Below are 26,353 nucleotides of genomic sequence, written 5' to 3'. Positions count from 1 at the left end.
TTATAACCTGCTTGCTTTTGACTTTTATGGTTTTAACTTTGGAAACCTGTTTTAGAATACAGGATTGCATATGGCACAAATGTTTATGAAAGACCTCACCTATAAAAGACTTAAGCACTTGAGTTGATGTCAACTGGATTGAATCTTGAACCCGGTATCATCCACAGATGAAAAATGGGTCTAAACTTGCCAACAGGCATTTGTAACATCTAAAAGGACTTTTGATGTTTTTTAGATGGGACTTTGTTATGGTTAGCTTTCTGGTAGGCAGATGTGCTCTAAGATACTAGACTATAAAATGTACCTCCACTTTCCAAGTGACTTTGGTTGTCTTTGGTAAATACCTGTCATCAGAATGCACCACTGTCACTTTTGTATTCTAAGTAAAGGTGTGGGTTCAAATCCCCCCCTTGACAAAGCTTTTGTCTTTAGATTTCATTCAGCACATCTTCCTGTGAAGAACCCTGAGGGTCTTAATCAGCAGTTAGAACTTGTCCGTCCTATTATCCACAGACCTCACATTATATATGCAAAGAGCATACAATTGAAAGTCTTGAAACTTGTGCTCTGAAGTGGGTAAAGACTAGTCTTCAGCAACTTCATCACATGTATATGAGGTTACTGTTCATTGAGCTCTGATGGTGAGGACTTCTTCAGTATAGTAGCCAGACGAGATGTTCACCCACCAAATATCTTTCTCTAGCTGTAATTTCACCTTCCTCTTTGCTCTGTACAACATGCTGCAAGTCAGAAGTGGTCTAAGACACCAAACTGCTTCAGTGCAAATAACTATAGTTCATGTTGATGAACTATCTCTCACTGAGACACTTATAGACTTGTTCTTCACATTTGGTTGCATGTACAGTGACATTGTCTTTTGTTTTCTGCTAATCAGAAGTGGTATTAGAACCTAGACTGAAGCTTGGCTACCCAAGTGGCTTTGGTTCACTTTGATGTGCTGTTTTTAACAAAGTGTTATCCTCATCCACTTTTTCGTTCAACATTTTATAAGTATAGGTTCAAATCCCACACCTGACAAATAGCTTTTCTTACATGTTGTACACTTGCATTCATGCATTCATTCATATGTCCAATAGACTGTTTAGCACAGGTTTAGCTGTGATGTCTCTTTAAATTAAAGTACAAAACACAAGTATATTCAGAAATAGATCACTTGCAAGCAGCTTTCTAAGCAAATTTAAGGTTCATATGGAGTTGTAGGAGCTTTGCTTTCTGTTTGTCTGGATAGCTAAGTGGTTTAAGGCATGAAAAATCTGTTTTTTCCTGACCAAAGTGACATCTAGCATCCAAATAGAGACACTGGTTCAACCCCAACCCCTGCCAAAGATTTTATCCAAGCTGTTTGATGAAACTTTACCTTCTGCTCAACACAAAACATAATCAGTTACTTTTGATTTCAATTACTTTTAAATTGATGGGCTCAAGAGTTCATTGCAACTTTAAATCTGGAGACAAAAGCTTGCCAGGCATGTTTTGATGTGTTCAACTCCCAGGCATGGGAGTTGAACACAGAATTTTATTAAAAGTCTGTAGGACCCTTTTAACAGGAAGGACTAAAGCCTTGGTTTGGGCTTCTTAGCATACTCACGCATACTGCCAATCTGAAAACGATGTTATCTATCTGGACCTTACAGTCACATAGAAAGCAATGACTCCTTGACGTTGCTAACTGTGGACGAGTTATATAAGCTCTTGCCGGTCTGCATTATATATTCCTTATCTTTTGCATATTTCAGACAAGGGTGTTTTCCGCCTATATCATTTAGTTAGTTATTGTTAAGTAAGTCCTTGATGTCAGGAGGTTAAGACTTCCACATGGTGGATGACTGAGAAACCTTACACCTATAAAGGTGTAAGATACTGGACTCAAGAACGGACCTTTGTTTTCCAAGTGACTTCGGTTGACTTTGATAAATGTCATCCATCAATTTTAGCTAGCGGCACTTACATGTTTGGGTGGAGGTTCAAATCCTCTGGACAACGTTTCTTTATTGAGATTTCATGTCTAGAGTTCCACACAAGAAAAAAAGAATCGCAACCAAATAATTTCATTTCAAGTGTTTATTGCCATGTGCATTTAGTAAGATTAGTAAGTATTTGCAGACAAGCTGGTCTCCATGCAATCTGCTTAGAATCAATTAAAAGATTTTCAGTGCAGCAGTCACTCATTCAAAGGCAGTCCACAGATGAAAAAAAGGTGTAAACTTTTTCATCTAAACATCTAAAGTGTATTTGTGGCTTCTGATCTGTTAGTCAAAGGTTGTCAAAGATACTGGACTGGAAAATGGACCTTTCCTTCCCAAGTGACTTTGGCGAACTTTGAAAAACGCTTTCCGTCAAATCTAGCCACTGGAACTTATGCTTTTCAAATACAGGTTTCAAATCTTACTCTGGACAAAGCTGTAGTCTTTAGATTTCATTCAAACTGCTTGATTAAAGTTTGTTTTAAACTCATGACATGAACTTTGCGCTGAAATCATACTTCTTATAAAGATTTACACACACTACATGTAAATCTTTAGACTGCCTAGAACATAGACTAGGCAGCCTACTGTCTAGAATTAGGGAAGTGAACTAATTCAACGCTTTACATTATTGTAGGAATATTTGTGCTTTGTCATTGTGTGTTGTGAGAAGAATGGCACCTGGCTTGTTCAGTTGGAAGACTATGGACCTCATGGATGTGTGTTCAAGCTCCTTGGTGAGTGAAGGTTTTGTCATTTAACAGAAAGATTTAGTGCAGGGGTCTCCAAGTTCAGTCCTCGACAGCTCCTGTCCTGCAGCAAACACAGAATGGTTGAATTACCTCTTCATTATGCCATCACATTTGGCAAAGGCCTGGTTACAATCAGATGTGCTGGAACAATGATGCATCTAAAAGCAGCAGGATATTGGCCCTCCAGGATTGGAGTGGAGACCCCTGATTTAGTGGAAAAGAAAACTGGCTTTCAATTGCGATAAGGACTCTTACACACTTAACACAAATAGTACTAGATCAGTGACATGAGTGGGTAATAAGAGCATCTTAGAGAAGCAGAGCTTCTGAGAAGATGACCATGCAGTATTTTAGAGGAATCCAGTGAAACTGCGGAAAGACTGGAATCATTTGTTCTATGGAAGAGATTCTGGCAATGACATGAGCCTCTGCATTGTAAACCAGATGAAGTAAATGGATATGTTGTTCATAAGTCAGAGGTGGACTACGGTACTTCATTACACAATGGACCCCAGCTTTCCAAGTGGCTTTGGTCAGCTTTGGTAAATGCACCAGAACTGCCAACGGTCACTTATGTGTTTTAAAGAAAGGTGTGGGTTCAAATCCCATTTTTGACAAAGATTTTGTCTTTAGATTTCATTAAAGTTTCCTGATGAAAGTTTGAAACTCATAACATGAAGTGCAGTTTGAAATCCTACATTTTATGATTTCATCTTGCATGTGCTACCGTCTTGCCTGATGACCAACATTTAAAGAACTTAATCAAAAACTTTTTTAAATGACAGTGAGAGACTTTTATGTGGAGGACTTTTAGACTGTCAGAATGGAAGGAGGCACTCCTTCCTGACCAAAGCAACTTCTGCTCTGCTAATGGTCTTCAAATTTTAGTCAAGTTCTGTAAATTTATTTTGTAAGACATATGAGGTCTATGTCCACATGAACAGAATCAACTTTTGGGGATTTAAAACATGCTTATTTCTTTACTTTGAATGTTTGACTTGGATTTTATCTTGACTTAGATATCGTCCACAAATTACAAATACAGCTAAACTTGTGAACAGGCATTACTTTGTGATTAATGTTCTACTAGTCAGAGGTGGTCTAAGATACTGGACTCAAGTATGGATTTGCACTTCCCAAGTGACTTTGGCTGGCTTTGGTAAATCACTCCGCAAACAACTGCTGACGTCACTTATGCTTTTTAAATAGAGTAGTGAGTTCAAATCCCATTCCTGACAACCATTTTTTATTTTGATTTAGTTCACGTTGCTTAATGAAAATTTGTTTGAAATTCATGACATGAAGTTTGGGTTTAATGATAAAGGTTTGAGCTTTTACACGCTGCTGTCTTACAGCTCTAGATTGGTCAGCAGTAAGGGAAGTAAAATAATTGGATGCTTAGAGTCTTGGAATCTTTCTGTTTTCTGGTTGTTTCCAGCGTCTACCCCGACTCTCATCCTATGGTAGCTAGAATATGCTCCAGTCCCCATGAATCAGAATTGGATAAATGAAAGAGGATGGTTGGATGAATGAATGGATGGATGGATGGATGGATGGATGGATGAATGGATGGATTCTGTATCTTCTGGACTAAAGATGAGACAGACCATCTCAACTGTTGTAAGCGTTCAGTTCAAAAGGTTGCATGTCTGATGGTATGGGAGTTCATCAGTGCTCATGGAATTGTCAGCTTGCGCATTTGGAAAGGGACCATCAATGCATTACGAACATTGCATCCTATACTCCAAACAGACGGGGTGCTGTGGGGTAGTAGTCAAAGCAGGGAAGCCTAGACCTCTTTACTTTACTGATAAACATAAAACAGTACAATCAAATATACAGCACAAGTCTAATTAAAAGGTAGTCTAAATTAAGGAGTCTTAAGATGACGTTTAAGAGAATAAATACAATCCAGGCAACGTAGAGATGGAGGGAGAGAATTCCACAACCTGGGGGCCACTGCTCTAAAAGATCTAATACCTCTCTCTCACCAGTCACCTCACCCATCTTTTTTGGAGAAACCTCAAGGAGTTCCCACATCGGTCGATAGATGTAACCTCTCCAGTATGTCCTGGGTCTACCCCAGGCCTTCTCCTGATTGGACATGCCCGGCCGAAACCCCTTAACATTATGCCTCAAGTGGCTCCTTTCAAAGTGTAAGAGGGAGGATAAGAAGGACAGACGCAACAACATTGTCATCCCCTGTGTAGCCGGTGTATCAGAAAAACTCAGGAGAGTTTTCTCCAAGCATGACATCCCGGTGCATTTCAGACCCAGCAACACGCTCAGACAATAACTGGTTCACCCGAAAGACAAAACGCCAAAACACAGACTTAACAATGTGGTGTATGCTGTATAGTGCAGCGAGGAATGCCCAGACCTCTACATTGGAGAGACCAAACAGCCACTTCACAAGCGCATGGCACAACACAGAAGAGCCACCTCCACAGGACAAGACTCAGCAGTCCATCTGCATCTTAAGGATAAAGGTCACTCTTTCGAGGATGCCAATGTTCACATTTTGGACAGAGAGGACAGATGGTTTGAAAGAGGAGTAAAAGAAGCAATATTTAGAAGCAAGGGCTTCTAAATATTAGGTGGTGTGCTGTTACATTTATCAAGATCAATACTTTTTTTTAAAGGTACATAGGGTGTCATTGGTGTGAAAGAGGGAGGGTGGATGTGGTTTCAAAAATTGCTGAAAATGCCTCTGACAGAACTTTCCATTCGGTTACATTGACAGGAAATGAAGCTGCGGTTTAGCCCAGAGATGCAGCTCAAAGCATGACACTGTTAACAAAACCAACTTCTACAACCCCCTCGCCCAAAAGTTTAAAAAAATATATGTCACAAAATATTATGACCACAAAAAAAACGCTAAAACAATCATTGAGCAGTCCATATGACTCCATGAGTTTTGCTTTAATTCTTCTTGGTACAACTTTCAGCAGCAGTTGTTGGGACTATTTCCATCTGAGTAAAGAGGATTAAGATCAAACTGTTTAGAAAGTATAACAATAAAAAAAATATTGATGACCACCAGAGCTAGTCCTACTTGTAGATAATCAAATGGTATAAATTTCTAAATTCACCACGCCTTGTTCTCAAATTATTGCATTCCCAAGACTTACAATTCAATTCAATTTTATTTATATAGCGCCAAATCACAACAAAAGTCGCCTCAAGCTGCTTTATATTGTACAGTAGATACAGAGAAAAACCCAACAATCATATGACCCCCTATGAGCAAGCACTTTGGCGACAGTGGGAAGGAAAAACTCCCTTATAACAGGAAGAAACCTCCCGCAGAACCAGGCTCAGGGAGGGGCGGGGCCATCTGCTGCGACCGGTTGGGGTGAGAGAAGGAAGACAGGATAAAGACATGCTGTGGAAGAGAGACAGAGATTAATAACAGATATGATTCAATGCAGAGAGGTCTATTGATCATATTTAAGACTGAAGCATTAATTAATGGCAGGACTTCTTTGAGCAGTTTTGTAGGAATGGGGTCTAAAAGACACGTTGATGGTTTGGAGGAAGTAATTATTGAAGTTAACTCAGAAAGATCAATTGGAGAAAAAGAGTCTAACGTAACATCAATGGTACTAAGAGTAGCTGTAGATAATATTACATCTGTGGGATGATTATTGGTAATGTTTTCTCTAATGATAAAATTGTTATTTGTGAAGAAGTTCATGAAGTCATTACTAGTTAACGTTAAAGGGATGGTTGGATCAACAGTACTCTGACTTTATGTCAGCCGGGCTACAGTGCTGAAGAGAAACCTGGGGTTGTTCTTATTTTACAGAAAACCTGACCTCTGACCTTGAGATCACCTTGACTTGAGAAGGTCACAGGACTCAGACTTATACACTATTTTAAGTAGCTGCACCTGTGGTATCAATTTCAGAATCCTACACAAGTTATCTGATTCACAAACTTGGGTGTTGATGCTGCCCGCCCGACTGGCAGCGTAGCCCCAAAATGATGAGGAAGATAAGGAACATTTCTTTGAATTAAAATTTTTCTAAAGTGTTATACTTTATAGGGAAATTGGTGAATTTAACATGGAAAAAGGTCTTTATTTGCATAGTTTTCAGTTTAGAAATCTGAACTTTGAGGCACCAGACAAAGAGCGATTCAGAAGACCCCTATGAGCAGAACACCAAGGGAACAGTTCACCCTGCCCGGGATAGGGTCACTGGGGCCCTGCCCTGGAGCCAGGCCTGGGGAGGGTGCCCGCGGGAGAGTGTCTGGTGGCCAGACCTTAGTCCATGGTGCCCGTCCGGTCACAGCCCAAAAAGTGACATGGGCCCATCATCCTGTAGACCAACCAACTCCACGGCTTGGGCTCTGGAACCAGTCCCCTGGAGAGGGCTTGTACTCTGTCTCAGTCTAGTTGTCCCTGGTGAGAGGCGGGCTGGAGTGGGTATCCTAGTTTCCCCTCAGCTTGCTGCCTGTACGTGGTGAAGAGAGAGCTGAGTGTAAAAGCAAAGCTTTTAATTTACCGGTCGATCTACGTCCCTACCCTCACCTATGGGTCTGAGATGTGGGTAGGGACTAAATCCTTGGCTCCTAGGTGAGGTGTACCGGGCACGTCCCACCAGGAGGAGGCCCCAGGAGAGACCAAGACCACTGGAGGGATTATATCTCTTGGCTGGCCTGGGAACGCCTTGGTGTTCCCCTGGGCAAGCTGGAGGAGATGGCAGTAAATGGTTCTTAACAGTGCTTTTCTACTCTTCTGAGCACTCAAAGCGCTTTACACAACTTGTGCATTCACCCATTCACACAAACACATTTCCTTAGTGCTTTCTAACTAACATTCACACAATTCAATTCATCCATCCATCCATCCATCTTCATCCGCTTTGTCCGGGGCCGGGTCGCGGGGGCAGCAGCCTAAGCAAAGAGGCCCAGACCTCCCTCTCCCCAGCCACCTCCTCCAGCTTATCCGGGGGAATACCAAGGCGTTCCCAGGCCAGCCGAGAGATATAATCTCTCCAGCGTGTCCTGGGTCTGCCCCGGGGCCTCCTGCCTGGAACACCTCACCCAGGAGGCGCCCAGGGGGCATCCTTGTCAGATGCCCGAACCACCTCAGCTGGCTCCTTTCGATGTGGAGCAGCAGCTGCTCTACTCTGAGCCCCTCCCGGATGGCCGAACTTCTCACCCTATCTCTAAGGGAGAGGCCAGCCACCCTTCGGAGGAAGCTCATTTCTGCCGCTTGTATCCGCGATCTCGTTCTTTCGGTCACTACCCACAGCTCGTGGCCATAGGTGAGGGTAGGGACGTAGATCGACCGGTAAATTGAGAGCTTCGCTTTTACACTCAGCTCCCTCTTCACCATGACGGACCGGTGCAGCGTCCGCATTACTGCAGCTGCAGCCCCAATCCGTCTGTCGATCTCCGGCTCCCTTCTCCCATCACTCGCGAACAAGACCCCGAGATACTTGAACTCCTCCACTTGTGGCAGGAACTCATCCCCGACCCGGAGTGGGCACTCCACCCTTTTCCGGCTGAGAACCATGGCCTCAGATTTGGAGGTGCTGATCCTCATTCCCGCTGCTTCACACTCGGCTGCGAACCGTTCCAGTGCGAGCTGGAGGCCTTCACCCGATGAAGCCAACAGAACCACATCATCTGCAAAAATCAGAGATGAGATTCTGAGGCCACCAAAGCGAAAGCCCTCCGCCACTTGGCTGCGCCTAGAAATCCTGTCCATAAAAATTATGAACAGAACCAGAGACAAAGGGCAGCCCTGGCGAAGCCCATCACCCACCGGGAACGAGTCCGACTTATTGCCGGCAATGCGAACCAAGCTCTTGCAACGGTTGTATAGGGATCGAATGGCCCGTAGCAATGGGCCAGACACCCCATATTCCCGCAACACCTCCCACAGGACACCCCGAGGGACACGGTCGAATGCCTTCTCCAAGTCCACAAAACACATGTAGACTGGTTGGGCAAACTCCCATGCGCTCAAGTATCCTGGAGAGGATAAAGAGCTGGTCCAGTGTTCCGCGACCAGGACGAAAACCGCATTGTTCCTCCTGTATCCGAGGTTCGACTAACGGACGAACTCTCCTTTCCAGCACCCTGGCATAGACTTTCCCAGGGAGGCTGAGGAGTGTGATCCCCCTGTAGTTGGAACACACCCTCCGGTCCCCTTTCTTAAAGATGGGGACCACCACCCCGGTCTGCCAGTCCACAGGTACTGCCCCTGATCTCCACGCAACATTGCAGAGGCGTGTCAACCAGGACAGCCCTACAACGTCCAGAGCCTTCAGGAACTCGGGGCGGACCTCATCAACACCAGGGGCTCTGCCACCAAGGAGTTGTTTAACTGCCTCAGTGACCTCGCCCCCGGAAATTGGCGGGTCATTCCCCTCATCCCCAGACTCTGCTTCCTCCTCGGAAGACGTGTCAGTGGGATTAAGGAGGTCCTCGAAGTATTCCTTCCACCGCCTGACAATTTTCTCAGTCGACGTCAGCAGCGCTCCGCCAGCACTATACACAGTGCAGGTAGAGCACCGCTTTCCCCTCCTGAGACGTCTGACGGTTTGCCAGAATCTCTTCAATTCAATTCAAATTTATTTATATAGCGCCAAATCACAACAAAAGTTACCTCAAGGTGCTTTATATTGTACAGTATATCCTATAATAATAGATACAGATAATAGATATCTATGTTTTTAGATATAAATAGTGAAACCAGCATTACCAGAAGGATATCTCATATGTTGATCTCCTCAGTAAGGAGTGTTTGGTTGTTGTGTCACTGTAACATCACGAGCTGCAGAGCTGCTGCGAGAAACTGAATGGCTTGAATGACCTTATGTCCATAAGTTTACAACCCAACTATATCTTCTGTGGGTATTTAAATATTAAGGGGGGAAAATAAGAATTAATTTCTTTCAGGTTCCAATGTAAAATAAGTAATCTATATAATATATCAGGCATTACCCCCTTTTGCTTCTGTTTTGGTTAAAAAAAAATGCTGAAATAGGAAAGAAATGATCAGACTATCAGAAAAGAAGGAGCATGTGCCTCTGTCTACTATCATCTGGCCAAACCATGGTCACACTGCCACCTGCTGGGACAAAGATGTTATGACAGCTACAGGATTGTTAAGAAAATAGATAGGCCTATTTAGTTGAAATTACAGTTTTTTCTGATTGCTTAAGCACATTTTTTGTAACTATTGGCTAATTTTGCAAAACTCTTCACACAAATAAGAAAACCTGTCACCCAATAATCAAAACATTGTAGTTCTCTTGCAAAAGCAAACACAGCTAGATTAACTCTTCACACCTTCGTAAAAATGGTGTTTCCGTATCGAACAGTACACACAAGCCATCATCTACTAAGCACACAATGCGCCAACTGCACACTGATGGTATGAATACAAAACACATCTGGCTTTTGCTTTCTCTGTGCACAAGGTAGGCTATGTCAGTTTGAACTCATACTTCTGTCATAGATCCATAAGCATAGAGGGATCCAAACTTCAAGTACTGGTGTTTATTCAAACACATCAAAACAAACACAAGTGTTTATTTCCAAGTATAGGATTATTTGCAATCGCCATAATGACTATATGGGTTACTTGGTCTGCAGTGAACATGCTTCCTCTGCCCCCAGCATCTGGTCATCTAGCAATTCTGTAAAGTAACAATTTCAGTATTTTTACATCAATGGTGTTGGTGTGTTTCTCATTGGCATATGGCAGTGCTACAAATCTTTGTGCGAAGTGACTGTACTAACCGATTCTCATTTCAAGATGTCCTTATGGTACTTGCTACAGTGTAGCGGCTCGAGTTAGGCTGGACCCGTTGGCCAGCTACCCTCAGGGTCATTCCACGGTTGATTACATGGTCCACTATTGTAGCTCTGATGTCATCAGCAATTCTGTTTCTTACTCTTCCTACCCTTCCTCTCCCCCCTCCTCATCTTCCTCTCCCCCCTCCTCGTCTTCCTCTTGCTCCTTGTCGTCCTCTTCATCCTACATCCTACTTCTTCACCTCCACGTCCTCTTCCTCGGCCTCCTCTACTTCTCACTCTTTCTGCTCCCACCATTGTACTCCGCACACACAGCTTACCTGTATTATAGTGCTTAGGCTGATTGCAAAGTGAACTAATTATCTAAAAAAGTTTTCACATGTGAAAGTGTGCCAGACAGTTGGCAAATTAGTGTTAATGATAGCCATACATGTGTATACTTTTGCTAGGAGTGTGTTGGAAATTTGGTAATTGAGTGTTGTGCAGTGAATTGTGCCTACAGTTTTGCAAAGTGTGTGTTACAAAATTGCAAACTGAGTGCAAAGCAGTTTTTGTGCTTTTAGTTTTGCAAACTCAGTGAGTGGTTTTGCTATAAGTCTGAATAGTTTTAGAGGTTGTGCTACAGGAATCACAGTTAGGGTTTAAGCATTCAGAAAAAACTGTAATTATTTTAGGGCATTTTCAAATGAAAGTATTTCAATATGTAGTAAAATGATGTATAAATTATTTTTTTAAAGTATAAATTATTTCACACAAACTTGATCACATATAAATATAAATGAAAGTCAAATCTCCAAAAAAAAGATAATGTTCTCGCAATGGTCAACACACAGTACTGTGAAAAAGCCTTAAGCCAGCCTAAACGTCTTTATTCCCTTATTTCCTAGGACTCAAAGTTTTAGTCTAGCCTTTGACCTTTGTGAGGAGTTGTGCTTTCTGAGTGCTCTTGTTATTTTTAAAGTGTTATTGACAGTTACGTGCCTGTGTTGGTGGGTTATCTGTTTCTTAATGTGTGTATGCAAATTCACCTGTGCAGGGGCTCGGCTGTGATTGGTGGATCTAAGGAACGGCCTGATGTAACTGGTTCCTGCTGTGGACATGCGGGAGGTGTGGCAGACTTCCTGTGTATTTACCTCAGGTCCAGACGGAGCAGCCGTAGCAATAGCTATTTGGTTAAAAGGTCGGGCATGTGTGTGAAGTGTGGGGCAAGTAGGGGTGAGCTGCCGATTATTTTGGGAAGCCTTCTTTTCTCCTGTGTTTTTAGACCAGGGAGGTCAGACTGTGTTATTTCTTTCTTTTCCGTAAACAGGTCAGAGGGGAACCGAAGCCTAGGTTGAGTTTTGTTTGTTGTGTTGGCCTTAGCTCACTCCGAAATTATACACTCCCACTACCGTGAGTGCCATTGTTGTCAATAAACTGTTGTTAAAAGGCTCTTCAACTGGTGGGGGAGATTGTCACATCTTGCAGGAGCTTTCCTCTCCTCAGGAGCTCCCTCTGCAGGAGGGGGAGATACAGGAGAGGTGGAGGAAGATCTCAGCCTGGGTGTTTATTGTCTTATGTAGTCTGGAAGATGAGTGGATGGTGGGGTGGGTGCAGTTTTCTCTGTGGTGGGGTTGGGTGGACTGTCCCGGGCTCCGTGGGGCCGGGCGGCGCTGCTGCACTGGGCCCGGTCTGGATGGGCCCCCTTTCCCTGGCGGGTCGCGGAGTATGGAGGTGCCTACTGGGGTCAGCGGGGGAGCTGGCCCCAGGGAGGGGTCACTTGCCCCTCCCTTCCTTCCCTCCCCATCTCCAGCTGCCTCCCTCTTCCCGCTCCACCACAACCACCCACACATGCTGGGCCTTGGAGTAGGGGTATGTCACCAGGGTGCAGAGGAGGCTACCCCCCGTCTGTCCCCTTCTGGCTGCCTCTGCCTCAATTTTATCCCACAACTTAGACATTCACATTACTCACACTCTCATTACACATACATATAGGATCTTGGGGGTGGGCACGATACACGGAGTCCAAAGTACCATCAGGGTGTACACCCCACCCCTGGCATCGTTGCCCACCTCTCAATTTTAAATACACGTAGACATTGAGGGCTAGCAGGAGGGACTATGCGCTTACCTGCTGCTCTCTGGCAGGTAGCTCCATGCCCTCCTGGGTTTTAAATGCACCTTAGAACACACATGCATCAACATTACAATGAGCGGGTGGAGGGAGGTTTGGAGTCTTCTCTCACCCCCATTCTCTGCGACCTGCTGGAGCAGGGGGGCTAGGACTAGGAGGAGGAGTTGGCCGTCCGACTGCGGTCTGGAGTGTGGAGCCTTCCTGCTGCTGCGGAGTCGGGGCGGTCTGCCTCCCCCCACCGCAGGGAAAAGGGAAACACCACCTGGGTCTGGGTGCAGTTCCCCCCTCCAGGGGCGAGGGCACCTAGACCCGGTTTGTAGAGTACGCTTGGGGAGTGTGATCGTGTGTACAGCGTCTCTTTATGTCTGTCTCCACGTTGGTTGAGTGTGGAGTAAGTGCATATGAGAGCATGAGGGTGGGAATGGATGTTTGTATCTGTGTGTGCCTGTATGTCTGTGTCTATATGTCAGGTTGGGTGTCAGGCGCCACCTCTCTGGGGACATCTCAGGCCCTCCAAGGTTTGGAGGCCTATCTCCACCCACCACCACTTCCCCTGCCAGTGGCGGACTCCCTCAGACATCGGTGCGTTGGTGGTTCTTTGTGTCCGGGGATGGGCGTCCAGGTACACACCGGCTCACTCCTTGGCGGCCGCTTATCGGGGCCTGGAGCCTGGGGCTCGCTCGGGCCACTTCGGAGGTGGGGTGCCCCCGGCCTCTCGGCCTGGGGCTCGGTCACTCAGGCGCAGCTGGCTGCCGGCGGAGCTCACGGGCGCGTCACTGCAACCCCCCCTGGCTTCTGCTCCGCGGCTGCTGAGTGACCCCTCATCTGGGACTCTCCTCAGCTCTTTCCGGGACAGTGGCGCAGCTGCCCCTCTGTTGGTCTTCCTTGGTCTCTTGTGTTCTGGGGGCCTCTGGATGTCTGGAGTTTTGATCTCCTCCACACCTGCTTCACGCCCTGGAGGACGGGGCTGTGGCCCCCCCACACCCTCTAGCAGATTATTACATGAAGGAACCTTTTAAAAAAACAAAAAACAAGCGCGTCCATGCTCACAGGTGTACACACGGGTGATCACACCCACAAACTACACCCTTTTTGGCTCCTACCTCAAAGCACACTGTGTTCTGTTGATCTTATGTGCTGCACAATAATGTTTAACATTTAGTATTTACTGTCATATTCCCATATATCATTGTGATGTTGTTTATTCTATTACTCTTGTTCTCTTCTGCTTGCTTTCTTTTTTCTTTCTCAGCAGGTGATCCAGGTGATTGATATATGCATTTTTTTTCTCTGCCCGTTCTGTTGGTTTTTGTCTTTTGCCCTTCTCCCCCGTCCCTCTTCTCAGCTGTTTCTCTTTCCCTCTTTCTTTCTCCCCTTCTTTCCCCTAGTCAAGTCTGTCCCGTATTCAGTAAGTGAAAATAAAATAAACAATAAAAGGTGAATCAAATGGACCATTACGGCAAGGCTGGGATGGTCAGTTTGGTAAAGTAAATCCGTTGGGCATCTTTCTTTGCCTTTAGACAACAATTCTGATGGCAAAAGAGCCAAACGGGACAGGCCAAAAAGAAAAAAAAAAAAAAAAAAAGTCCGATGCTGTGGCTGTGTCTGTTTGGGCGTGGGAAGTCACGGGACACCCCGCTCTTGTTACGGTCATTTCGAGCCGGGTCGTAACATTGACCTACAGATCTCCAGGCTTTCTGAAGGTCTTTCAGAATGTACCTTTGGCTGCTTTTTCACTTACTTCAGTCCAGTCCTTGTGCCTGAGCATTTTCTTGTTTGTTAAATCACCTAACACCTAACTCTGTATCATTTAAGCATTAGAAATGTGCTTAACTCAAAGGATGAAAATTCCAGATTACATAAGAAGTGGGTCAGATCATTTCGTATGTCAGTGTGGAGGATGTCAGGAGAGAGGTGCAGCGTCTACAGACATCCGTGAAACACAGTGGAGCCTCCATTATGGTCTGAGGCTTAATTTCAGCCAGTGCTGTTGGAATCTTGTCTTGTTGGAATACATTTACCTAACAAGCAAAATATTACTGGTTCAATTCCTTAAGGCAGGGGTAGGCAACCTTTCTGATGATGAGTGCCATCTAAAATTTCCTCAGAAGTCAGTGTGCCATATGATCACATTAGCAATACATTTATTTATGTTCTATATTAACAGTTACACACTATATAAAACTCCCTTATAGAATTATATTTGTTCGCAGATTTTGTCACCTAGCAGCGAATAGTTATCAGCTATTGTGAAACAAAAAAAGACACTTTAAACATAAAAACTCCATAACAGCAAATGAACTGTACAACAGAAAATGGAAATGCTGTTTATGGTCTCCTCACAACAATGATAAGAAAAATAAACTGGGCCAATATGGCATGTTTGTTAATACAGGGATACACATGTTAATCTGATCTCTGGTCTCCCACTCAGAGACACAGGTCTCCGAGTGTCCAGCATTCAGACGGCTACCTGAGGACATTCATGTGACAGTAAATCTGCTCACACAGATATGTAGAGCCAAATACTGTCAATTAGGCCTCTACAATGTTCTGACTTGTTGGTATATGTATGATTTCTGTACATTTTACGTCAGATAAAAACTTTGGTTGTGAGATTCAGATAATTATTTAATAAAAGCTAGATATTTTAAATGAGAATAAGAAAGAAAAGTATTTCTTTGTGCCCCCCTTTCCCTTTTAGCCCTACATGGCCCCTAAGACTGCATTCTTCCATTTGCGCAACATCTCTAAACTTAGAAATATCCTGTCTCAGAGTGACGCTGAAAAACTAGTTCATGCATTTATTACTTCCAGGCTGGACTACTGCAATTCATTATTATCAGGATGTCCAAAAAACTCACTGAAAAGCCTTCAGCTAATCCAAAATGCTGCAGCAAGAGTCCTGACAGGGACTAGAAAGAGAGAGCATATTTCTCCTGTTTTGGCTTCCCTTCATTGGCTTCCTGTTAAATCCAGAATTGAATTCAAAATCCTGCTCCTCACATACATGGTCTTAAATAATCAGGCCCCATCTTATCTTAATGACCTTGTAGTACCATATCACCCTATTAGAGTACTTCGCTCTCGCTCTGCAGGCCTACTTGTTGTTCCTAGAGTATTTAAAAGTAGAATGGGAGGGAGAGCCTTCAGTTTTCAGGCCCCTCTTCTGTGGAACCAGCTTCCAGTTTGGATTCAGGAGACAGACACTATCTCTACTTTGAAGATTAGGCTTAAAACTTTCCTTTTTGCCAAAGCATATAGTTAGGGCTGGACCAGGTGACCCTGAATCCTCCCTTAGTTATGCTGCAATAGACGTAGGCTGCTGGGGGATTCCCATGATGCATTGAGTTTTTCCTTTCCAGTCACCTTTCTCACTCACTATGTGTTAACAGACCTCTCTGCATTGAATCATACCTGTTATTAATCTCTGTCTCTCTTCCACAGCATGTCTTTATCTTGTCTTCCTTCTCTCACCCCAACCGGTCGCAGCAGATGGCCACCCCTCCCTGAGCCTGGTTCTGCCGGAGGTTTCTTCCTGTTAAAAGGGAGTTTTTCCTTCCCACTGTCGCCAAAGTGCTTGCTCATAGGGGGTCATATTATTGTTGGGTTTTTCTCTGTATCTATGAAGCACCTTGAGGCGACTTTTGTTGTGATTTGGCGCTATATAAATAAAATTGAATTGAATTGAACTGAATTAAAGGTCAGTAGCATCTTTTACCTTCCAAAAAACATCTATTGTACAAGAGTTATAGGTCTAACACTGAGTGCTGGGCCATTTCCTCTAATATAACTTCTCTAATATCTCTGACAAACTACATAAAGACTCAAAACAGAACTCACAGAAGGAAGTAGTTGTTCTTTGTTTGGGTGTTTTTGTTGTTGTTTTTTACTTAAAGTGAGAGTTACTTGATATGTTGTCAGTAGCAAGTTCATCAACAGGCAAGCATTCAATAAAGCTCAACAAGTTCAGAGACCAGCAGACAGAGTAGCATTAACTAAGGTGTCTTCTAGCCAGTAGCTCAGGAAGTCTGTCCCAGCTGACAGTGGGCAACAGTAGAGGTGAAGTTTGGACAGGAAACCAGTTAATCATTAGCAATTTGTAAAAGCAGTGGTAGTTAAGAAGAAAAAGACAGACAGATCTCGGCCAGAAAATTATTATTATTAAAGAGTCAATTATTTATTTTTAATTCCAAATGAAATTCCAATGATAGCTCAACCATAAGACTCTTAGTTGGTGCATCGAGGGAAAGCCAAACATTTACATACAGTTACAAATCAGTTGCATATATACTTTCAGAATCGACCAAATTATGTGTTATTTATTTTAAAAGTGTTATTTCACACAGTATGTAAGGAAGACTTGGCAACTCGTAAAGCTTAGAAGAAATGAAGAAGAGACAAGAAAAAGTTTCACACGCTTGTATTTTTGTGGTGTTTATTTTGGAGGATAACACATAACACAAAGCAAAGAGACATTACACAATCAAAGGACTTTTCAGTGGATTGCTTCAGGCTAATAACTAGCTTTGGATCAGTTGAGACAGAGTTGCACTAATTACAAAAGTCATAAAGGTACATTGGATATGATATTATCTGATAAAGCAGAACAAAATGAAATGATGAGCAGGCAGCTGGTTTAAAAAGTGCTCTCGTCCAGCGTTTTCATGATGCTATCGACCCAGGAGAGAGACGGATCCATACAGATTGAACGAGCCTTTTTGGTAACAAAGCTGAAACAAAGAGAAATGCTGCTGTTATTATCTGTTCTTTTTTCTTTTTTAATAAAAAAGTACAAATAACAAAATTTTCCAAAGTGTTCTATTTTCAAATGGAAAGTGGGAAGTTTAGCATGAAAAAATGTCCTTATTTACATAACTTTCAGTTCAGAAATGTAACTTTGCATCATGTGCATAATTTTAATTTTTAATTGTACAAATATGCTGTTACAATGGTCATACTGCGCATTTTTCTTTACAGTAATTTCAGCCATTGTGTTAAAAATTATGACAAGAAATAAACCCAGATTTCTTCACTTACATGGCACCAGGCTTTTGGCATCGGTGATCAGTCAGGTAATACGACTCCACAAGGTCTGCTCTAATTCTTCCTGGGTAAAACTTGAAGCAGCATCTGTCTCGGCCATTTCCAGCTGAGTAAAGAGCATTAAGATCAGACAGTAAAAAAACATACTGACGGTCACGAGTGCTACCCCTCATCTTCCTAGTAAATACACACATGGTTTACATTTCAAAATCCACCTCGCCTTGTTCTCAAGTTTTTGCATTCCCAACACTTTTAGGAAAACTTCTGACTTTGAGTTCAAGGTCACCGGGATTTAGACTTGCCTGATATTTTTAGTATCAGTTTGAAAATCCTTCACAAGTTATCACATTCACAAACTTGGCTGCTGTTGCTGCCTACCTGTCTGGCAGGGTAGCACCAAAATGATGAGGAAGATTAGGAACATTTCTTTGTATTAAAATTTTTCAAAAGTGTAAGGTTCTTTTTGTTTGGAAGGAAAAATAAGCACAGACAGAGGTGTCCAAAAAGTGATTTATTACACACACACAGCTTGTACAGTGTGGGAAGCCGGTCTTCGCCTTTCTGCTCTTTACAGAAAGCTTTATAGCCGTTATGACGTCAGAACAATTCCCAGAACTCCTCTGCTCAGAACAACAACCCTTTCCCAGGCTTGACACCAGATGTTTCCCATCATCGGTATTTGGAACATAAACAATTGTGTACACAAGTGTGCAGTTTTGTGAGATTGTAGGTCCAGGCCAACAAAGGTTCAAGTGTCCTTATCTGACTTACTGTGGACCGCCTGGAGCTACAGCCATGCTGGTGCTCTTGCATAATAGAATATTCTATCTGGAATGTGTTTTATTCTGCGTGCTCTGGAATAAATGATAAATGATACATGATAATTTTGATGATCAACTGATACTAAGTGATGCAGACTAATGAAATAATGATGAAATAATGACAGTGTATGTAAATGATAACACAGTGACAGTAAAATAACATTCCTGAACCTGACAAAAGTGCTATATTTTAAAGGGAAGTTGGGGAAATTAACATGGAAATATGTCTTTATTTACATAATTTTAAGTTCAGAAATCTGAACTTTGAATAAAGCCAGCTTCAAAATTCTATCTCAATAAATATGTACTTTATTTTTTCAAACAACTGCCTTCTAGTGTGTGCAACATATGATGAAAGCAAAGTATCCAAACACGTAAAAACTGATCAGAATATGAAAACAAACAAGTTTTTTCATTTATTGATCACTTCCAGATCAGACAGAGGTGCAGTGGTGATGCAACCTGACCTTTTATTTTGTTTAGAACCGGCACTAAAGTAATGAAAATATTAATGATGTGAGGATTCTGAGCAATGTGCAATAATTGATTAGTGCTGGTACAAAAGAATTCACAAACTATTCATCCATATCGTGAAATCAGCACCCTTACTAGATCTCTTATGTCGAAAACTTTGGTAAGGAAAGTTCAGTTGCCGTTTCACTCTATCACAAGGATGTGCAGAGCGTCTGTGAGAAACCTTCTCTGACGGTGTGTTGACTCTTGGGAGCTTCACTACAGGAGAAGTAGTTGCCGTTGTCTCATCCAGGTCTTCTAAGGGTTGAAATACAGGACAAAACTATTTAGCTGTATACAAAGAAAATAATGCAAAAAAAAAAAAAACCACCCCAAAAAACAACTTTCTTGTTTTTAACAATTCACAAAGATTCAGGTAGCTTTGGCTAGTGTTTTAATGATAATAAATCATTTTAAAAACTGCATTTTATATTCACATTCTTCGTTTATGATGGGGAAAATACTTGTTAAAGCCAACTTAAAAATTCTACCACAATAAATATGTACTTATTTATATAAAAACTCAGTAGACAAACCTTCATAATATAACACATAAATGGGTATTTTATATAATTTCCCTCCAGCAGAATGTGTGAAGGTGCCACTTCAACACAGGCCTTCTGCTGGACTAACTCACTGTTACCAGGAAGATATTCTGCTTGGTTAGGAGCATTCAGTTGTTGTGTACCTCTAACATCAGGAGCTGCAGAGCTGCTGTGAGAAACTGTCTCTGAGGGTGTGGTGATTCCTGGGACCTTCAGCTCCACTACAGGAGAAGTAGTTGCCATTGTCTCATCCAGGTCTTCTAAGGGTTGAAATACAAGACAGCAGTGTTTAATTGGGTGGACTTTCAAACATATACTAAAATGTCTAAAAACACTATAGGCCCTCCAACACATGGTATATTCCAGGAAAGGTGACACCATTTTCTATAGAACTAAATAGTCAGTAGTTAGTGGTTTGGTACATGTTGATCTCCAGAGTCTTGAATGCTCTGGAGTCTAGAGCACTCTTCTGTAGTCTTAATTCTGGTTTGAGCGGGGATGAAAGCAGAAAGGAAGCTTACTTTTTAAGCTTGTGTTGGTGGAGTTGGTTTTATTATCAGGGATGTAGACTGCTGGTACACTTGATATCCAGTTTATGTCAGGTGGAGGCTGAATACAAAACCCTCTCAGCAGGATTTCCTCATCAGAGATGCTCGTGCTTCTTCTCTTCTCTGCACAAACACTGGAGATGAAAAGACATCACCTCAAAACGATCATTATATTTGAAATATGATATATTATAGGAGGAATAATTTTACATGAACATTTTCTATTTAAAACACCAAAAGCAAAGCTCTTACCTGGAACAAGATGCGGAGGTAAAAAGAAAGCAATCCACATGATGTTCATTAGAGCTACGATAACATGAGTCCACTGCATGTTTCTGTGTGCTGCTATAGTGCACCTGCACATGCACCTGGCACTGTGAGCACAGTAACAGATGGTGTGCAATAAAGACATGCTGAAGGATGCACAGCAGCCCTAAGATATTTTAAAATAACTTCATCTCTCTCTGCGGGTGTTTGTGGGTTTCTGATTGAGCAATTTCTCATTTAACCACAAAGAACCAACAGCACATGATCATCAGAGTGTCTGGTCTCCAGAGCACAAAATGTACCATCAGTGCTAGTGCTATTAACCAGCACTTGTACACAAATACACTCAATTCTTGAACATCACAGTGAGTTCACTGTTCTCAAGCTGCCTGAACATTCATTTGATCTATTGATATTGTTCATATGCGTGCTTCCCCATCCACAATGCGATGCCTTTTATCATCAGAATCAGAATCAGAATCAGAAAGGGTTTTATTGTCAAATGTTGAGCGGGTTTACAACATTAGGAAATTGCTGCGGTGCTTCAGTGCAAACATACGGTTATAAATTACGCTTAAATAGACATGAAAATAAAAATAAGATAAGAATTAAAAGTGCTACGTAGATAGATAGATATATACATGATATATACATGAGTGCAGGTGGTGATCAGTGCCAAACATGGAATGATGCAGTGAACACAGCGTAGGGTCATGTGTTAGTGGTGGGAACAGTCATACGGTTATTGTTCATGTGTTCAACAGCAGAGGGGAAGAAACTGTTCTTATGGCAAGAGGTTCTGGTGCGAATGGACCGGAGCCTCCTGCCTGAGGGGAGCAGGTCAAACAGACTGTGTCCAGGGTGAGAAGGGTCAGCTGAGATCCGAGCTGCACGCCCCAGTGTCCTGGAGGTGTACAGGTCCTGCAAAGATGGGAGTCTGCAGCCAATCACCTTCTCAGCAGAGCGCACAACACGCTGCAGTCTCTGTTTGTCCCTGATAGTGGCTCCAGCGTACCACACGGTGATGGAGGAGGTGAGGATGGACTCGATGATTGCCGTGTAGAATTGCATCATCCGTGTTGGCAGGTTGAATTTCTTCAGCTGCCTCAGGAAGTACATCCTCTGCTGGGCTTTCTTAATGACGGAGGTGATGGTGGGCTCCCACTTCAGGTCCTGGGTGATGGTGGTACCCAGGAAGCGGAATGAGTCCACAGAGGTGATGGGGGTGTCAGTCAGGATGATGGGGGGTAGTGGAGCTCTGTGCTTCCTGAAGTCCACAATAATCTCCACTGTCTTCTGGGCATTCAGCACCAGGTTGTTGTGGCTGCACCAGGACACCAGACGTTCAACCTCCCTCCTGTAGGCAGACTCATCCCCGTCCGAGATGAGTCCAATAACGGTGGTGTCATCTGCAAACTTGATTAGTTTGACAGACTGGTGATCTTAGATCATAGGTGATAATTTTCTTCACTTATTGAATGTGATATGAAAAAAGTGTGATGATCCTCTGCTCTCTCATTGCTTTGAAATACAGTTTCCTACAAAATCATGTAAGGACACGCGATGATCATTTAACTGACAAAATAATAGATATATATACAGTGGCTTGCAAAAGTATTCGGCCCCCTTGAACTTTTCCACATTTTGTCACATTACAGCCACAAACATGAATCAATTTTATTGACTGGCAGCTGTACTTGCAGCAAAAGGTGGTTCTACAAAGTATTGACTCAGGGGGCTGAATAATTACGCACACCCCACTTGTCAGTTATTTATTTGTAAAAAAAAAATGTTTGGAATCATGTATGATTTTCGTTCCACTTCTCACGTGTGCACCACTTTGTGTTGGTCTTTCACGTGGAATTCCAATAAAATTGATTCATGTTTGTGGCTGTAATGTGACAAAATGTGGAAAAGTTCAAGGGGGCCGAATACTTTTGCAAGCCACTGTATACAGCCCCATGAGAATGTAATGAAATTGAAAACAATATAAAGCCTGGATGTTGCTCATTAATACCCTCGAAAGTTCCCCAGTATGACAAACTTTAGCCTTTGTTTTGGTTGGAGTTCCAGTAAATACGCTGCTAACGCTTCTAGAAAGCCTTCCTGGAAGGTTTGAGTCTGGCCTCTGACTGCTATCGTCAGGCCAAACCACGGTCGCACTGCCATCTCTTGGTACAAAGATGTTACGACAGCTACAGTCCCGTTTAGAAACCAGATCTCCAGCTGATCTCCAATTTTTTAACCACTAACCACTGATAGTTTGTAAGCAGATGGCATATGGCAGGACCTTTGAAGATTTATGATTATTATTTATTTAGTATTTTCTAAACGTATTAAAAAGCACTTAAAGTGATTAAGAAACATTCATAGAGTTCCTTATCTATCACACGAACACTGTATAGTACAAGAGTGTATATCTTATCTATCATTAAATGAGGCGTTGTTGTAGCTCAGAGGGGAGAGCAGGTCATCTACTGTTTAAAAAAAAACAGAAGACCTGTTTCAGTCTGCATGCCCAAACTCCACATTTCTCTCCGATGTGTTAATTAGAATGTGAATATTAGCTAGAACACACTTTGGCAATGAATGAGTGTGAATGAGGTAAATTGTGTAAAGTGCTAAACCAGAGTAGAAAAGTAGAAAAATTCTTTTACAGCACTTTGGTCAACAGCTGTTATTTTTACATGTGCTATAGAAATACATTTGACAATATTTGATGACCTGCTCTACTTTCAAGGAAATAAAGAATCCATAATGTATATAAAAAAGTATTAATATCCATTTTCTTAACAACATATTCAGCCATGGTGGGAGTGGACCATAACCCAGCAAGAACAAGGATAGCTGCAGTGGACAGTTGCCATCACAAAGCTTCAATAACAATTTGCAGAGTAAAATTTGTAGAGTAATTATGAAATTTCAAGTTTGGCCTGATGATGGCAGTGTTTTTTCACTTCCACACTCCCAAAAGCCAGTCACTGTTACACAGAAGTGTGTGTTAGTCTTATTGTCGTTTGAATAACACATTTAGCACAGAACAGCTCTTTAGCTGTTGTACAAGTGTAGTGTCACGGTCATGGTCACACCACATGTGCTAATCATTAAAACCTTTGTATTACCCACAATTGTTTGTGGATCAACTTCAGACTTCACAACAACAAAATAGTTTGCCTTGTGGGAAATGTGTAACTAGGATGACTAAGCACTGACCTTGACCATCATTGTTAGAACCCAAGGTAAAAGTTGATCTTGGAAAAATATAAAAATATATCAAGAAACCATGTTGTTGTGCTTTCTGAGTGCACTTGTTAATTTTAAAGTGGTCCTGAGCTTCAGTTCTCCAGGCTTTTTTTTTTAAGTTTTCCTTTCACCACTTTGTCATTTATTTCAGTCCAGTCATTGTACCTTCCATTTTCAGAAAAATGTTTTCATGTTTGTTAAGTCACCTGATGCCCACTGATTCCCAAGGAGCTTTTTGTCAAATCTTAGCATTTCTTTATATGGTGAATAGTGTGTGTCCCCCCCCCCCCCAAAACAATAAAGAAACTGGACGGCAAGCATAAAAAAACAGTCTACAGAAGATAAACAGAATCTGAAAGTGTTAAGAAATAGAAAAAATCCAGTAAAAACTTGGCAAAGAAGGTCTGAGTGCTGCATCTGCACCCTCGATTCATCTAGCTGTGAGTGGCTCACTCACATGCTGGGCCATCTGACCTCAGGAAATCCCATGATAGGGTGGGGCTAGGTATCATGATAAGCTCAACTGAAACCTTGGCTGATTGTAAGCTACACCCGTTTTCACACCTTGGCTCGTGTGATTAGGTAGAGGATCATTAGGGGGCATTATGTTTATATGTTTCATATGTTGTTTGTTTAATTTAAGACAAAAAAAATTAAATGAATGAGAGGTAAAACTTGAGGGGGTAGGGACAAATAAGTAAATACTTCAGCCTACTCCTTTTCAAACAAATAATGGAATGATATTTTGTAATGATTGTGAAGGCACATGTTTGAAATGTTTGAAATAAAAATGAACTGAACTGAACTGAATTAGGGGGTTGATTTTCCCTCTCCGGGGGACACTCCCACAGGGCTTAAATCTGGGACTGTCCACCATTTGACCCTAGAACTGAAGAAGCTTCTCGGATGAGAGGCGGAAACATCTTCAAGGAAACTTACAGAAGTCCAGATGCTTTTCTTTCCAAGCTCCTTAGACTACGATGACCTGGATGACTGAGAACCTTTACAGAGAGATATAGGTCAAAGGTCAGGCACTGGTATAAAAGCAGGCTGATGTCAGCATGTTGTAATAAAAAGCATTTAAAAATCTCAAAATGTTTGTGTAGCTCTTGTCCTTCGAGGGCAGTTGTGCATTCTGAGTGCTCTTGTTATTTTTAAAGTGGTCTTGAGCTTCAGTTCTCCAGGCTTTCTCAAGACATGAACCACTTTTGTGTACAAATAACAGACAACTTAGCAAAGAACCTATTTTAAATTGTATCTTTGTTATTAGAAGCCTGTCACAAAACAAACGTTTGTTCTTATTATTTTAATTACTTGTTTTAATTACTTTAATTACTTAATTTTAACTACAACAAATGCAAAGGGCAACAACACAATTTGACAGGAAAAAAAATCTGCATTTTATGCCCACTGATTCCCGAGGAGCTACTAGTCAAAGCTTAGCATTTCTTGATATGGTGAGTAGTGTGTTCTGAAAAAAAAGAATGAAAATGGACAAGAACAAAACAAAAATCGAAAAGCATAAAAAAAACTTGATACAGAAGATCTGAGTGCTGCATCTGCACCTTCGATTCATCTACTGCATCATCAGAAATGATCTGAGTGAAGCCATCAAGAAGCCATTCTTAAGAAAAGGAAAGTAGGAGAAAAGCTGAGGTATGACAAATTACACAAGAGCTAGAGTATCAGTATTAAAAGGCCTCATGGAGTTATGAATGCAAATTGGAAATGTTTTATTTAAATTAAGTCAGTATGTACAGAGTCAGGTCAGGAGAGAGGTACAATAATGTGCTTTTACAGACATCTGTGAAACATGGTGGGGCTTCTGTCCTGGTTTGAGGCTTTGTTTCATTTCACAGGAGTACGCTTTGACAATAAACTGGACTGGGTTAAAAACACTACTGCACTCTACAGGAGTGCAGTAGTGAATGAATAAAGAATCAGCTGAGAGTAACTCCATCTATACATTACCATGTGGAAAGTGTTTAATTGGCAAGTGGCTTCAATTTTCACAATGATCCCAGACACACTGCCAATGCAGTGTAAGTGCACCTGGATACAAAATTACACAATAAAACACCATAAGGCATGAAATGGCCTCCTCAGAGTTCAGACCCGGTAATATAGATCAAGCAAGTCAGTTTAGGCTCAGTGTAAATCAGGAAAAACTGTTTATATTTAGATACTGGATGCTACTGTCATGGTCCTCCAGTCCTCTCTGGTGTTGTGTTTTCGTTGTTCCTCCTTCCTCTTCACTCCTTCTCGCCAGTGCGGCTCATGGTCCCCGCCTTGATCCTCCGCTCCTGGTCGCAATTACTCACCTGCCTTTCATCACTTGTGATTGGTCCTGGCACTTTTGGAGGAACATCCTTCAATTGGTTCAGGAGTATGAAAGGAATCAAGCAAACTAGTGGATTAGAGTAACCATCTCCATTTCAACCAAAGATGCAGACAAAGCAGACTTGTTCCCAAGAGTTTGCACTAGTGATGGCCAAATGAAGCTTTCCGAAGCACTGAAGCTTGTATTGAAAAACGGTTCATTACTCGAAGCTTTTCAACACAGTCCTCTCCGGTGACATCTGGTGGTGAAAATTTTGAAGAGCAGCTTGAATCTGCAAAATAAAACGGACTGCTCAATTATCACTGCTCACTCAAGAGTGGAGTTCTCTCTGATATTGGGCCACCGTTCCGTTGCTTTGAACATGTAATTGGTTTTGTTTTCTCGATTGGGGGGCTGAAAAAAA

The 26,353-nt window shown here is 42.3% G+C and overlaps 1 long non-coding RNA gene across 1 annotated transcript; it reads right to left on the bottom strand.

The window, feature by feature from the left end:
- Positions 1-17,047: 17,047 nt before the first annotated feature.
- LOC146580673 (uncharacterized) lies at positions 17,048-18,229 on the bottom strand. The gene is made up of 3 exons (XR_014891297.1): positions 18,051-18,229; positions 17,667-17,778; positions 17,048-17,359 (listed from the first exon to the last, which is right to left on the bottom strand). It is a non-coding gene; the product is annotated as an uncharacterized LOC146580673 (long non-coding RNA).
- Positions 18,230-26,353: the final 8,124 nt, after the last annotated feature.

Source organism: Mchenga conophoros, linkage group LG3 (genome assembly GCF_057382185.1).
Source record: "Mchenga conophoros isolate Kocher_MC1m ecotype Shallow Benthic linkage group LG3, M_conophoros_male_GT1.1, whole genome shotgun sequence".
In the NCBI taxonomy this organism is placed as follows: domain Eukaryota; kingdom Metazoa; phylum Chordata; class Actinopteri; order Cichliformes; family Cichlidae; genus Mchenga; species Mchenga conophoros.
Note: the sequence above shows the minus strand (reverse complement) of the source record. Positions and strands in the feature narration are given on the sequence as shown.